This window comes from Dermochelys coriacea, chromosome 4, assembly GCF_009764565.3.
Source record: "Dermochelys coriacea isolate rDerCor1 chromosome 4, rDerCor1.pri.v4, whole genome shotgun sequence".
In the NCBI taxonomy this organism is placed as follows: Eukaryota; Metazoa; Chordata; order Testudines; family Dermochelyidae; genus Dermochelys; species Dermochelys coriacea.
In genome coordinates this window covers 12,501-26,370 of record NC_050071.1, presented here as the reverse complement: position 1 = coordinate 26,370, position 13,870 = coordinate 12,501, and the positions used below count along the sequence as shown (strand labels likewise).

Genomic DNA, 13,870 nt, shown 5'->3' with positions numbered 1-13,870 from the left:
CTGCTAGAAGATCAAGAGACGTGATCATTCCCCTCTATTTAGCATTGGTGAGGCCTCATCTGGAGTACTGTGTCCAGTTTTGGGCCCCACAATACGAGGAGGATGTGGAAAAATTGAAAAGAGTCCAGCGGAGGGCAACAAAAATGAATATAAAAGGGTTTAAGACAGAACTGGATACATTCATGGAGGTTAAGTCCATTAATGGCTATTGGCCAGGTTGAGTAAGGAATGGTGTCCCTAGCCTCTGTCAAAGGTGAGTGATGGATGGCAGGAGAGAGATCACGTGATCATTACCTGTTAGGTTCAACTCACTCCGGGGCACCTGGTATTGGTCACTGTTGGTAGACAGGATATTGAGCTGGATGGACCTTTGGTCTGACCCAGTTCAGCCATTCTTATGTTCTTAATAGGGGGCTGGAGACATGACTTATGAGGAGCGGCTGAGGGAACTGAGTTTGTTTAGTCTGCAGAAGAGAAGAATGAGGGGGGATTTGATAGCTGCTTTCAACTACCTGAAAGGGGGTTCCAAAGAGGATGGATCTAGACTGTTCTCAGTGGTAGCAGATGACAGAACAAGGAGTACTGGTTTCAAGTTGCAGTGGGGGAGGTTTAGGTTAGATATTAAGAAAAACTTTTTCACTAGGAGCACTGAAATGGGTTACCTAGGGAGGTGGTGGAATCTCCTTCTGTCATAAATATAAAGGGAAGGGTAAACACCTTTAAATCCCTCCTGGCCAGAGGAAAAACCCTTTCACCTGTAAAGGGTTAAGAAGCTAAGATAACCTCGCTGGCACCTGACCAAAATGACCAATAAAGAGACAAGATGCTTTCAAAGCTGGGGGCGGGGGAGAAAGAAAGACCCTTTTTGTCTGTGTGATGATTTTGCCGGGACCAGAGCAGGAATGTAGGTCAGAACTCCTGTAAAAAGTTAGTAAGCAATCTAGTTAGATATGCATTAGATTCTGTTTTGTTTAAATGGCTGATAAAATAAGTTGTGCTGAATGGAATGTATATTCCTGTTTTTGTATCTTTTTGTAACTTAAGGTTTTGCCTAGAGGGATTCTCTATGTTTTGAATCTGATTACCTTGTACGGTATTTATCATCCTGATTTTACAGAGGTGATTCTTTTATCTTTTCTTTAATTATTCTTCTTTTAAGAACCTGATTGATTTTCATTGTTCTTAAGATGCAAGGGTTTGGGTCTGTGTTCACCTATGCAAATTGGTGAGGATTTTTATCAAGCCTCCTCCAGGTAAGGGGGTGTAGTGCTTGGAGGGATATTTGGGGGGGGGCATTTTCAAGTGTGCACTTCCCCTGTTCTTTGTGTAACATTTTGGTGCTAGCAGCGTTTAACTTAAGCTGGTAAGGATAAGATTAGGGGGTCTTTCATGCAGGTCCCCACATCTGTACCCTAGAGTTCAGAGTGGGGAAAGAACCTTGACATGGTGGCAGAGCGATGGGATTAACCTGAAATCACTTTGAGATTTTTTTTTGAACCAGAAGCACAGAAGGATTTTAAAAGATTTTAAAGGGTTTTGTAAAAGGGGACAAAGCAACAAGCAAAACAAAAGGGAGCTTGCTTTTGTGAGCTGGAGTTTCTCGACCTAAAGGCAGGGTAGTTAACCTCCTGCAGGGAATTTCAAAAGTCTTCACAGACCTGAAGAAGTTATTTTTTTTTAAGCTAAGAGCAACTAGAGGGTTTTTCTGTCTATTTGCCTGGAGACAAAGGATTTTTCTGTAGGCTGAGAATACTATCAGATAACATAGGTATCAAGTTACGGCACAACCTATATTTTTTTTTTTGACAAGCCAAGTTTTTTTTTCTTTGTTTCTTTTATTTCTAATTCTCGGGTGTAACGTTAGTTAAAAACAGAGAGATAAACATGACAGAGCCCAAGGCAGAAACAGCCAAAGAGACTGCCTATAGGAGAGAACTGGAGGCAGCGAAAGAAAAAAAACCAAGAGGCTGCCCACAGGAGAGCTATAGAGGTAGAAAAAAACCAAGAGGTTGCCCACAGGAGAACTATGGAGGCAAAGGAAAAAGAGAGGAAGCATGAACTGGAGTTGGAGAAGGTAAGGGCTGAGCGGAAGCTACTGGATATCCCTAACAATCCTTCCCCAACAATCCACAAATGGGAACGAATATGTCCACAGTATGATGAATCCGGTGATATTGCTGAATATTTTCTCACCTTTGAGAGACTGAGCACTTTCCATAAAATTCCTGAAGCTCATAAGATGACCATATTGGTCGCAAAATTGACAGGAAGAGCTCTGGACATATTCAATAAGATGCCTATTGATGAGGCTTCTGACTATAATAAGTTCAAGGATTTGGTTTTAAAGCAATTTCAAATTATACCTGAAACTTACAAAGTAAAATTTCAAACCCTTAAGGGAGGGCCTGGACTAAGTAATGTGGCTTATCTAAATCAGATGAAGGATCTGTTAGATAAATGGGTCCAAGGAAGGGGTGTCACCAGCTTTGAAGGAATGTGTGATTTGATAATTCAGGAGCAATTCCTGAATATGTCCAAGGAAGAAATAAAACAGTGTTTATGGGATAAGGAAATGGACTAAGCAGAAAGTCTTGCTTCTTATGCTGATCGATACGAGCAGTCCCAGACCACCAGAGAGGCGGGACAAGCAAAACAAAAGGGGTGGAGGGAGGAGAGAGGAACAACCCTGGTCGCAGTTGGAGCAGATACCAGAAGGGACAACCTCAGACCACACCCTACTCCAGGGGCAGCCCAAGGCCCCAACTACACACCAAGGCATACTCCAGACACCTTTCAGAGTAGCAGCCATGTTAGTCTGTATTCACAAAAAGAAAAGGAGTACTTGTGGCACCTTAGAGACTAACAAATTTATTTGAGCATAAGCTTTCGTAGTCCACCGAATGCATCCGATGAAGTGAGCTGTAGCTCACGAAAGCTTATGCTCAATTAAATTTGTTAGTCTCTTAGGTGCCACAAGTACTCCTTTTCTTTTTGTCCAGACACCTTATCATCCTGCCACACCGTTCTCCAACAACCCACCTCACCCCAGTGACCTGTCAGCTGGACGATGGTTTTAAATGCAAGAACCAGGCCATGTAAAGGCCAACTGCCCCAAGAACCCCAACATATTACAGTTCATTACACCGGAATCACACCAGAGGTCCTCAGGCCCAGATACCTCCCAAATACCCTCAGAGGGAGGGAAACTATGAGTTGGGTGGGAAGAAGGTCACCGCGTGGAGGGACACGGGAGCACAAGTGTCGGCTATCCATGCTTCCTTAGTGGACCCCAATGTAATCGACCCAGAGATCCAAGTGACAATTCAACCCTTCAAGTCCAACTCTTTCAATTTCCTACAGCCAAGTTGCCTGTCCAGTACAAGGACTGGTTAGGAACATGGACTTTTGCAGTCTATGATGATTACCCCATCCCCATGCTGTTGGGAGAAGACTTGGCCAATCATGTGAAGCTAGCCAAGGGGGTGGGAATGGTCACCCGCAGCCAGGATAAGCAAGCCGTCATGCCTAGCTCTGTTCCGGAAACTTCTACCAGGACCCGGTCAGAGGTGATGGACCCGGACCCCATGCCAATGTCTGCAACAGCAGTAGTGGATCCAGTCCCAGAGACTCAGACAGAGCCAGTCCCAGAACTGGAACTGGCGGAACAACCAGCACCAGAGGGTCCCACCGAACCTGAACCAGCAGCAGCCGATAACCCTATACAAGAGGCTCAGCCAGAGCCTGAACCCCAACATAGTGCACCAGTGGAGAGCAGTTCACAGTAAACTGAAACAGCTCCATCCCCTACATCGCTTCTAGAGGGACCAAGCATAGGTCCACAATCCAATGAGGAACTGATGTCTCCAACATCAAGGGAACAGTTCCAGACCGAACAGGAAGCAGATGAAAGCCTCCAGAGAGCTTGGACGGTGGCACGAAGCTACCCACTGCCTCTCAGCTCTTCTAAATCGATCCAGGTTTGTTGTAGAAAGAGGACTTTTATACAAGAAAACTCTTTTTGGTGGACACCAGGAAGACTGGCATCCTCAGAGACAGTTGGTAGTTCCAACTAAGTACAGGGTAAAGCTCTTGAGCTTAGCCCACAATCATCCCAGTGGCCATGCTGGGGTGAACAGGACCAAAGATCGTTTGGGGAGGTCATTCCACTGGGAGGGAATGGGCAAGGATATTTCTACCTATGTCCAGTCTTGTGAGGTATGCCAAAGAGTGGGAAAACCCCAAGACCAGGACAAAGCCCCTCTCCAGCCACTCCCCATCATATTCTGGGTTCTTTTCCGAAAAAGACACCCAGAGGAAAGCAGCGCATACTGACTTTCATGGATTTTGCCACCCGATGGTCGGAAGCAGTAAATCTAAGCAACACCAGGGCTAAAAATGTGTGCCAGGCACTAACAGACATTTTTGCCAGGGTAGGTTGGCCCTCCAACATCCTCACAGATGCAGGAACTAATTTCCTGGCGGAAACTATGGAAAGTCTTTGGGAAACTCATGGGGTGAACAACACTTGGTTGCCACCCCTTACCATCATCAAACAAATGGCCTGGTGGAGAAGTTTAATGGAACTTTAAGGGCCATGATATGCAAATTCGTAAATGAGCACTCCAATGATTGGGACCTAGTGTTGCAGCAGTTGTTCTTTGCCTACAGAACTGTACCACATCCCAGTTTAGGGTTTCACCATTTGAACTTGTAATGGCCCCTTAACCTCGAGGCCATATACAGTTGGTGAAGCAGCAATGGGAGGGGTTTACACCTTCTCCAGGAATTAACATTCTGGACTTTGTAACCAACCTACAAAACACCCTCCAAACCTCTTTAGCCCTTGCTAAAGAAAACCTAAAGGATGCTCAAAAAGAACAAAAAGCCTGGTATGATAAACATGCCAGAAAGCGTTCCTTCAAAGTAGGGGACCAGGTCATGGTCTTAAAGGCATTCCAGGCCGTGTCCTGGGAAGGGCCATTCACGGTCCAAGAGCACCTGGGAACTATTAATTATCTCATAGCATTCCCCATCTCCAACCGAAAGCCTAAGGTGTACCATATTAATTCTCTAAAGCCCTTTTATTCCAGAGAATTAAAGGTTTATCGGTTTACAGCCCAGGGAGGAGATGACGCTGAGTGGCCTGAAGGTGTCTACTACGAAGGGAATAGTGCTGGTGGTGTGGAAGAGGTGAACCTCTCCATGACCCTTGGGCATATGCAGCGACAGCAGATCAAGGAGCTGCGCACTAGCTATGCGCCGACTTTCTCAGCTACCCCAGGACTGACTGAACGGCCATACCACTCCATTGACACAGGTAATGCTCACCCAATTAAAGTCCAACCTTACCAGGTGTCTCCTCAAGCTAAAACTGCTATAGAACGGGAGATCCAGGATATGCTACAGATGGGTGTAATCCGCCCCTCTGGCAGTGCATGGGCATCTCCATTGGTTCTAGTTCCCAAACCAGATGGGGAGATACGTTTTTGCACGGACTACCGCAAGCTAAATGCTGTAACTCGCCCCGACAACTATCCAATGCCACACACAGATGAACTATTAAAGAAGCTGGGACAGGCCCAGTTCATCTCTACCTTGGACTTAACCAAGGGGTACTAGCAGGTACCGCTAGATGAATCCGCCAAGGAAAGGTCAGCCTTCACCACACGTCAGGCTGTATGAATTTAATGTGCTCCCTTTCGGGCTGCAGAATGCACCCGCCACCTTCCAAAGACTTGTAGATGGTCTCCTAGCGGGATTGGGAGACTATGCAGTCGCCTACCTTGACGATGTGGCCATATTTTCGCATTCCTAGGCGTAACACCTGGAACATCTACAAAAAGTCTTCGAGCGCATAAGGGAGGCAGGACTAACTGTTAAGGCAAAGAAGTGTCCAATAGGCCTAAAGAGAGCGACTTACCTTGGACACCAGGTGGGTCAAGGAACTATCAACCCCCTACAGGCCAAAGTGGATGCTATCCAAAAGTGGCCTGTCCCAAAGTCAAAGAAACAGGTCCAATCCTTCTTAGGCTTGGCCAGATATTACAGGCGATTTGTACCACAATACAGCCAAATCGCCGCCTCATTGATAGACCTAACCAAAAAGAAACAGCCAAATGTCATTCAGTGGACCCAAGAGCGTCAGAAGGCCTTTAACCAGCTTAAAGCGACACTCACATCTGACCCTGCGCTAAGGGCCCCAGACTTTGCTCCCACACCACGTTCGGACGCATCTGTAGTTACTAGGAACGGTTTGTCAGTTTTAATGCAGAAAGGACCGGATCAAGAATTCCATCCTGTAGCATTTCTCAGCAAGAAGCTGTCCGAGAGGGAAAGCAACTGGTCAGTCAGTGAAAAAGAATGTTACGCCATTGTCTACGCTCTGGAAAAGCTACGCCCATACATTTGGGGACGGCGTTTCCACCTGCAAACCAACCATGCTGCGCTACGGTGGCTTCATACCGCCATGGGAAATAACAAAAAACTTGTTTGGTGGAGTTTAGCTCTCCAAGATTTTAATTTCAACATCCAACACATCTCAGGAGCGTCTAACAAAGTGGCTGATGCACTCTCCCGTGAAAGTTTCCCAGAATCAATTGGTTTAAATTGTCCTTGAAATGTGAAAAATATTGTTAGTCTTTATATACTTGGTAGTATATTTAGAGGTGCATGCGTCTTCTTAACTTTGTTTTCTCCTAGAGCGCCAGGAAGAAATCACAGCCAGGGTTTCACCCTATCTGTGATTTGGGGGGCATGTCATAAATATAAAGAGAAGGGTAAACACCTTTAAATCCCTCCTGGCAAGAGGAAAAATCCTTTCACCTATAAAGGGTTAAGAAGCTAAGATAACCTCGCTGGCACCTGACCAAAATGACCAATAAGGAGACAAGATACTTTCAAAACTGGGGATGGGGGAGAAAGAAAGGGTCTTTCTGTCTGTGTGATGCTTTTGCCGGGACCAGAGCAGGAATGTAGGTCAGAACTCCTGTAAAAAGTTAGTAAGCAATCTAGTTAGATATGCATTAGATTCTGTTTTGTTTAAATGGCTGATAAAATAAGTTGTGCTGAATGGAATGTATATTCCTGTTTTTGTATCTTTTTGTAACTTAAGGTTTTGCCTAGAGGGATTCTCTATGCCCTGATTCTCATGGGTGACTTTAATTTTCCTGATATCTGCTGGGAGAGCAATACAGCGGTGCATAGACAATCCAGGAAGTTTTTGGAAAGCGTAGGGGACAATTTCCTGGTGCAAGTGCTAGGGGAGCCAACTAGGGGGAGCGCTTTTCTTGACCTGCTGCTCACAAACCGGGTAGAATTAGTGGGGGAAGCAAAAGTGGATGGGAATCTGGGAGGCAGTGACCATGAGTTGGTTGAGTTCAGGATCCTGATGCAGGGAAGAAAGGTAAGCAGCAGGATACGGACCCTGGACTTCAGGAAAGCAGACTTTGACTCCCTCAGGGAACAGATGGCCAGGATCCCCTGGGGGACTAACATGAAAGGGAAGGGAGTCCAGGAGAGCTGGCTGTATTTCAAGGAATCCCTGTTGAGGTTACAGGGACAAACCATCCCGATGAGTCGAAAGAATAGTAAATATGGCAGGCGACCAGCTTGGCTTAATGGTGAAATCCTAGCGGATCTTAAACATAAAAAAGAAGCTTACAAGAAGTGGAAGGTTGGACATATGACCAGGGAAGAGTATAAAAATATTGCTCGGGCATGTAGGAAAGATATCAGGAGGGCCAAATCGCACCTGGAGCTGCAGCTAGCAAGAGATGTCAAGAGTAACAAGAAGGGTTTCTTCAGGTATGTTGGCAACAAGAAGAAAGCCAAGGAAAGTGTGGGCCCCTTACTGAATGAGGGAGGCAAGCTAGTGACAGAGGATGTGGAAAAAGCTAATGTACTCAATGCTTTTTTTGCCTCTGTTTTCACTAACAAGGTCAGCTCCCAGACTGCTGTGCTGGGCAACACAAAATGGGGAAGAGATGGCCAGCCCTCTGTAGAGATAGAGGTGGTTAGGGACTATTTAGAAAAGCTGGACGTGCACAAGTCCATGGGGCCGGACGAATTGCATCCGAGAGTGCTGAAGGAATTGGCGGCTGTGATTGCAGAGCCCTTGGCCATTATCTTTGAAAACTCGTGGCGAACGGGGGAAGTCCCGGATGACTGGAAAAAGGCTAATGTAGTGCCCATCTTTAAAAAAGGGAAGAAGGAGGATCCTGGGAACTACAGGCCGGTCAGCCTCACCTCAGTCCCTGGAAAAATCATGGAGCAGGTCCTCAAAGAATCAATCCTGAAGCACTTAGAGGAGAGGAAAGTGATCAGGAACAGTCAGCATGGATTCACCAAGGGAAGGTCATGCCTGACTAATCTAATCGCCTTTTATGATGAGATTACTGGTTCTGTGGATGAAGGGAAAGCAGTGGATGTATTGTTTCTTGACTTTAGCAAAGCTTTTGACACGGTCTCCCACAGCATTCTTGTCAGCAAGTTAAGGAAGTATGGGCTGGATGAATGCACTATAAGGTGGGTAGAAAGCTGGCTAGATTGTCGGGCTCAACGGGTAGTGATCAATGGCTCCATGTCTAGTTGGCAGCCGGTGTCAAGTGGAGTGCCCCAGGGGTCGGTCCTGGGGCCCGTTTTGTTCAATATCTTCATAAATGATCTGGAGGATGGTGTGGATTGCACTCTCAGCAAATTTGCGGATGATACTAAACTGGGAGGAGTGGTAGATACGCTGGAGGGGAGGGATAGGATACAGAAGGACCTAGACAAATTGGAAGATTGGGCCAAAAGAAATCTAATGAGGTTCAATAAGGATAAGTGCAGGGTCCTGCACTTAGGATGGAAGAATCCAATGCACCGCTACAGACTAGGGACCGAATGGCTCGGCAGCAGTTCTGCGGAAAAGGACCTAGGGGTGACAGTGGACGAGAAGCTGGATATGAGTCAGCAGTGTGCCCTTGTTGCCAAGAAGGCCAATGGCATTTTGGGATGTATAAGTAGGGGCATAGCGAGCAGATCGAGGGACGTGATCGTTCCCCTCTATTCGACACTGGTGAGGCCTCATCTGGAGTACTGTGTCCAGTTTTGGGCCCCACACTACAAGAAGGATGTGGATAAATTGGAAAGAGTACAGCGAAGGGCAACAAAAATGATTAGGGGTCTAGAGCACATGACTTATGAGGAGAGGCTGAGGGAGCTGGGATTGTTTAGTCTGCAGAAGAGAAGAATGAGGGGGGATTTGATAGCTGCTTTCAACTACCTGAAAGGGGGTTTCAAAGAGGATGGCTCTAGACTGTTCTCAATGGTAGCAGATGACAGAACGAGGAGTAATGGTCTCAAGTTGCAATGGGGGAGGTTTAGATTGGATATTAGGAAAAACTTTTTCACTAAGAGGGTGGTGAAACACTGGAATGCGTTACCTAGGGAGGTGGTAGAATCTCCTTCCTTAGAGGTTTTTAAGGTCAGGCTTGACAAAGCCCTGGCTAGGATGATTTAACTGGGACTTGGTCCTGCTTTGAGCAGGGGGTTGGACTAGATGACCTTCTGGGGTCCCTTCCAACCCTGATATTCTATGATTCTATGATTCTATGTTTTGAATCTGATTACCTTGTACGGTATTTACCATCCTGATTTTACAGAGGTGATTTTTACTTTTTCTTTCATTAAAATTCTTCTTCTAAGAACCTGATTGCTCTTCATTGTTCTTAAGATCCAAGGGTTTGGGTCTGTGTTCACCTATGCAAATTGGTGAGGATTTTTATCAAGCCTCCTCCAGGAAAGGGGGTGTAGTGCTTGGGGGGATATTTTGGGCGGGGGGGGAGATTTTCAAGTGGGCACTTCCCCTGTTCTTTGTGTAACACTTTGGTGGTGGCAGCGTTTAACCTAAGCTGGAAAGGATAAGCTTAGTGGGTCTTTCATGCAGGTCCCCACATCTGTACCCTAGAGTTCAGAGTGGGAAAGGAACCTTGACACCTTCCTCAGAGGTTTTTAAGGTCAGGCTTGATAAAGCCCTGGCTCCGATGATTTAGTTGGGGTTTGGTCCTGCTCTGAGCAGGGGGTTGGACTAGATGATCTCCTGAGGTCCCTTCCAACCCTGATCTTCAATGAAATTCTAATCTGGGCCACAGTCTTGCGCTCCTTTGCACAGAGGGGGGGAGTGTCCACATCTCAGTTTTACCTGTCACAACAGGGGTGCAGATCTCACTTGGGATCTCCACAGCACCTGTCACAACAGCAGGATCTGACCTATGTTGGTGTCTCTGCAGCACCTGGCGGAACAGGACCCAGATCTCACTTGGGGTCTCTGCAGCTCCAGGAACAACAAAGTCCCTGATTTTGTTTGCTGTCTCTGCAGCACCTGGCACAACTGGAGCCTGATTTCACTTGGTGTTCATAGATACTAAGGTCAGAAGGGACCATTCTGATCATCTAGCGTGACCTCCTGCACAATGCGGGCCACAGAATCTCACCCACCCACTCCTACGAAAAACCTCACCTATGTCTGAGCTTTTGAAGTCCTCAAATCGTGGTGTAAAGACTTCCAGAAGCAGAGAATCCTCCCTCAAGTGACCCGTGCCCCATGCTACACAGGAGGGCGAAAAACCTCCAGGGCCTCTTTCAATCTGCCCTGGAGGAAAATTCCTTCCTGACCCCAAATATGGCGATCAGCTAAACCCTGAGCATATGGGCAAGATTCACCAGTCAGATACTACAGAAAACTCTTTCCTGGGTAACTCAGATCCCACCCATCTAATATGCCATCACAGGCCATTAGGCCTATTTACCATGAATATTTAAAGATCAATTAATTACCAAAATCACATTATCCCATCATACCATCTCCTCCATAAACTTATCGAGTTTAATCTTAAAGCCAGATAGATCTTTTGCCCCCCCTGCTGCTTCCCTTGGAAGGCTATTCCAAAACTTCACTTCTCTGATGGTTAGAAACCTTCGTCTAATTACAAGTCTAAACTTCCTGGTGGCCAGTTTATACCCATTTGTTCTTGTGTCCACATTGGTACTGAGCTTAAATAATTCCTCTCCCTCTCTGGTATTTATCCCTCTGATATACTTATCGAGAGCAATCATATCTCCCCTCAACCTTCTTTTAGTTAGCTAAACAAGCCAAGCTCCTTGAGTCTCCTTTCATAAGACAAGTTTTCCATTCCTCAGATCATCCTAGTAGCCCTTCTCTGTACCTGTTCCAGTTTGAATTCATCCTTTTTAAACATGGGAGACCAGAACTGCACACAGTATTCCAGGTGAGGTCTCACTAGTGCCTTGTATAACGGTACTAAAACCTCCTTATCCCTACTGGAAATACCTCTCCTGATGCATCCTAAAACCACATTAGCTTTTTTGACAGCCATATCACATTGGCAGCTCATAGTCATCCTATGATCAACCAATACTCCAAGGTCCTTCTCCTCTTCCGTTACTTCTAATTGATGCGTCCCCAGCTTATAACTAAAATTCTTGTTATTAATCCCTAAATGCATAACCTTACACTTCTCACTATTAAATTTCATCCTATTACTATTACTCCAGTTTACAAGGTCATCCAGATCCTCCTGTATGATATCCCGATCCTTCTCTGAATTAGCAAAACCTCCCAGCTTTGTATCATCTGCAAACTTTATAAGCACACTCCCACTTTTTGTGCCGAAGTCAGTAATAAAAAGATTAAAGTAAGATTGGTCCCAAAACTGATCCCTGAGAAACTCCACTAGTAACCTCCCTCCAGCCTGACAGTTCGCCTTTCAGTAGGACCCGTTGTAGTCTCCCCTTTAACCAATTCCTTATCCACCTTTCGATGTTCATATTGATCCCCATCTTTTCCAATTTAACTAATAATTCCCTACGTGGCACGGGCCTGGCACAAAAGGGGTGAGGAGCTCAGTCAGGGTCACTGTAGCACCCATTACAGCAAGGTCCCTGCTCTTTGTAAGGGTCTGTGCAGTTCCTGGCACAAAAGGTGCCCCAAACTTGGTTAGGGTTTGTGCTGTGCCCAGCACACGGGGGCACCTGATCTCAGTCAAGGCCTGAGCCACGCCCAGAACGATAACAGCTCTGATCTCACAGACACCTGGAGAGAAAAGCAGGAAGATTTTCAAGAATTTGATATCAGTATTTCAGAACTGAGGAGAAAATGGGGTACAAACTAAATATCTGCCAATATAAGAGAGAAGCCCAGCATCTGAGGAGATTTTATGTCACCATTTAACAGTTCAAGAGAAAAGAGGGAAAGTTTGACGGGAATCAACAACAGAATGGGATGGATTCTTGTTGCCTCACATTCACGTGGCCAGCAGGGAGCCCTGGGTGATGTGGCTTTCACAGGGGAAAGGAGTGGGGCTGGAGTCAAGTCAGAAAGGGAGGGGCTGGCCGTGGTGTTTGGGAATGTGACTAGCAGGCAGTGGGTTGGGCAAGGTGGGGGTGGGGGAAGTAGCTGGGACTGGAAACCTGGGGTTGAGTCCTCTCCCTGGGGGATGCTTGCTCCTCCCTCCGCTTCCTGGGCCTTCCCATGCCCTGTTGCCAGCAGAGAGTGCCCCCCCCAGCCCAGCGGTATCCTATCCGTGTCTCAGGGCTCTCCCAGCCTCTGCCCATTAACCCTCTTCCCAGTTCAGAAATCACTCAGGGGAACGATTTCCTACCAAAAAAAGGAAAAGTCACTACAGGTAAAAATGGGGTGGAGACACCAGAAACCTGAGATTTGAACTGGCCATTGGTGAAGTGGGGAGCAAATGGGGTACAATCGGGGGAGGAGAAGAGACCTTTTCAGGGATATGGGCGGGGGGGGTCAACCTGGCTGTCGCTCGTTGCTCTCTAGAGAGAAAGGGGGCAGGACGGGAGAGGATGGTGGTTCCCAGGGCAGAGGGCAGCGGTAAATCCGAGGGGATCTCAGCCCCCCCTTCTCTCCCCACTCCTTGGGGTTCACCTGCTCTTCTCCCCTCCCGGCCACGTCCGGGCTGCACAGACATTTCCCATCCGCCCCTTCCCAGATTCCCCCCCCCCCCGCCACACGCAGGAACCCCAGGGCAGAGCCTGGCCGGGCCCGGGGGGCGTTGGGCTCCTGCTGGAACAGCAGCTCCGAGCCCCCCATCCCGCGGGCGCGGCCCCCCCAGGAAGCAGATCCCGCCGCTGCGAGATGTCTGGTCCCCCCCGGACACGGGGGCAGAGTCACCGCCCGGCCCCCCGGGGCTCGCTCCGGTACCTGGAGGCTGCAGCTCCGCAGCAGGGGGGTGGCTCCAGCGGGAGCAGGGCCCGGGGAGTTAATGAAGGTCTCCCCGACACAGACCCTCTGCTCAGCCCAGCCCCGCAGCGCCAGTGAGCAGCAGCGGGGCAGCTCTGCCACTGCGCATGCGGCGCTCTCCCCAACCCCTCCCCCCGATCTGCGCATGCCTAGAGCCGGGAGACACGAAAACTCTTCTCCGGCTCCAGGAGGATCCAACGGCCCCAGCACGAGCCAGGCAGAGCTGCAGCGACCCGCGCGCGTTCACTGCCTATCAAGTCCTCCCTCGGCCTAACGTCGCTTCCGCTCCCTGGAGAGTCAGGAACTACATCTCCCATCCTGCCCCGGGGGCACTTCTGTCCTCTCTGGCCCAGGTCAGGGAGGGTTTCAGTAGCTGTCACTGCGCATGCTCTCTTCGAGCCCCGCCTAACGTAAATTCCGCTACTGCTCCCCGGGGTTTGTGGTGGGGGAGCCTGTCATTAACCCCTCCGTGCCCGGCTGGGGGGGGGGTTCTCCAGCCGGGACCAGCCCCCTGGGCAGCCCCGGGCCGGAGCCTCCTGGTGAGTGAGGGGCGCTGGGGTCGGGCAGGAAAGTGACTCTCTGTCCGGGACCCTGGGAGAAGCCTCGGAGCTG

At 48.2% G+C, this 13,870-nt stretch overlaps 1 protein-coding gene across 6 annotated transcripts in view; it reads right to left on the bottom strand.

The window, feature by feature from the left end:
* Window positions 1-13,661, bottom strand: part of LOC119854648 (zinc finger protein 501-like) — a 31,029-nt gene extending 17,368 nt beyond the window's left edge. For 2 of the 6 annotated variants that reach the window (XM_038399472.2, XM_038399471.2), the window contains exon 1: window positions 13,220-13,498. The gene's annotated coding sequence lies outside the window, so the exon portion shown is untranslated. Of the gene's footprint in view, window positions 1-294; window positions 336-13,219 lie in introns of all 6 variants that reach the window. The other 4 variants (XR_006280742.1, XM_043513095.1, XR_006280743.1 and 1 more) reach the window with 4 other exon arrangements.
* Window positions 13,662-13,870: the final 209 nt, after the last annotated feature.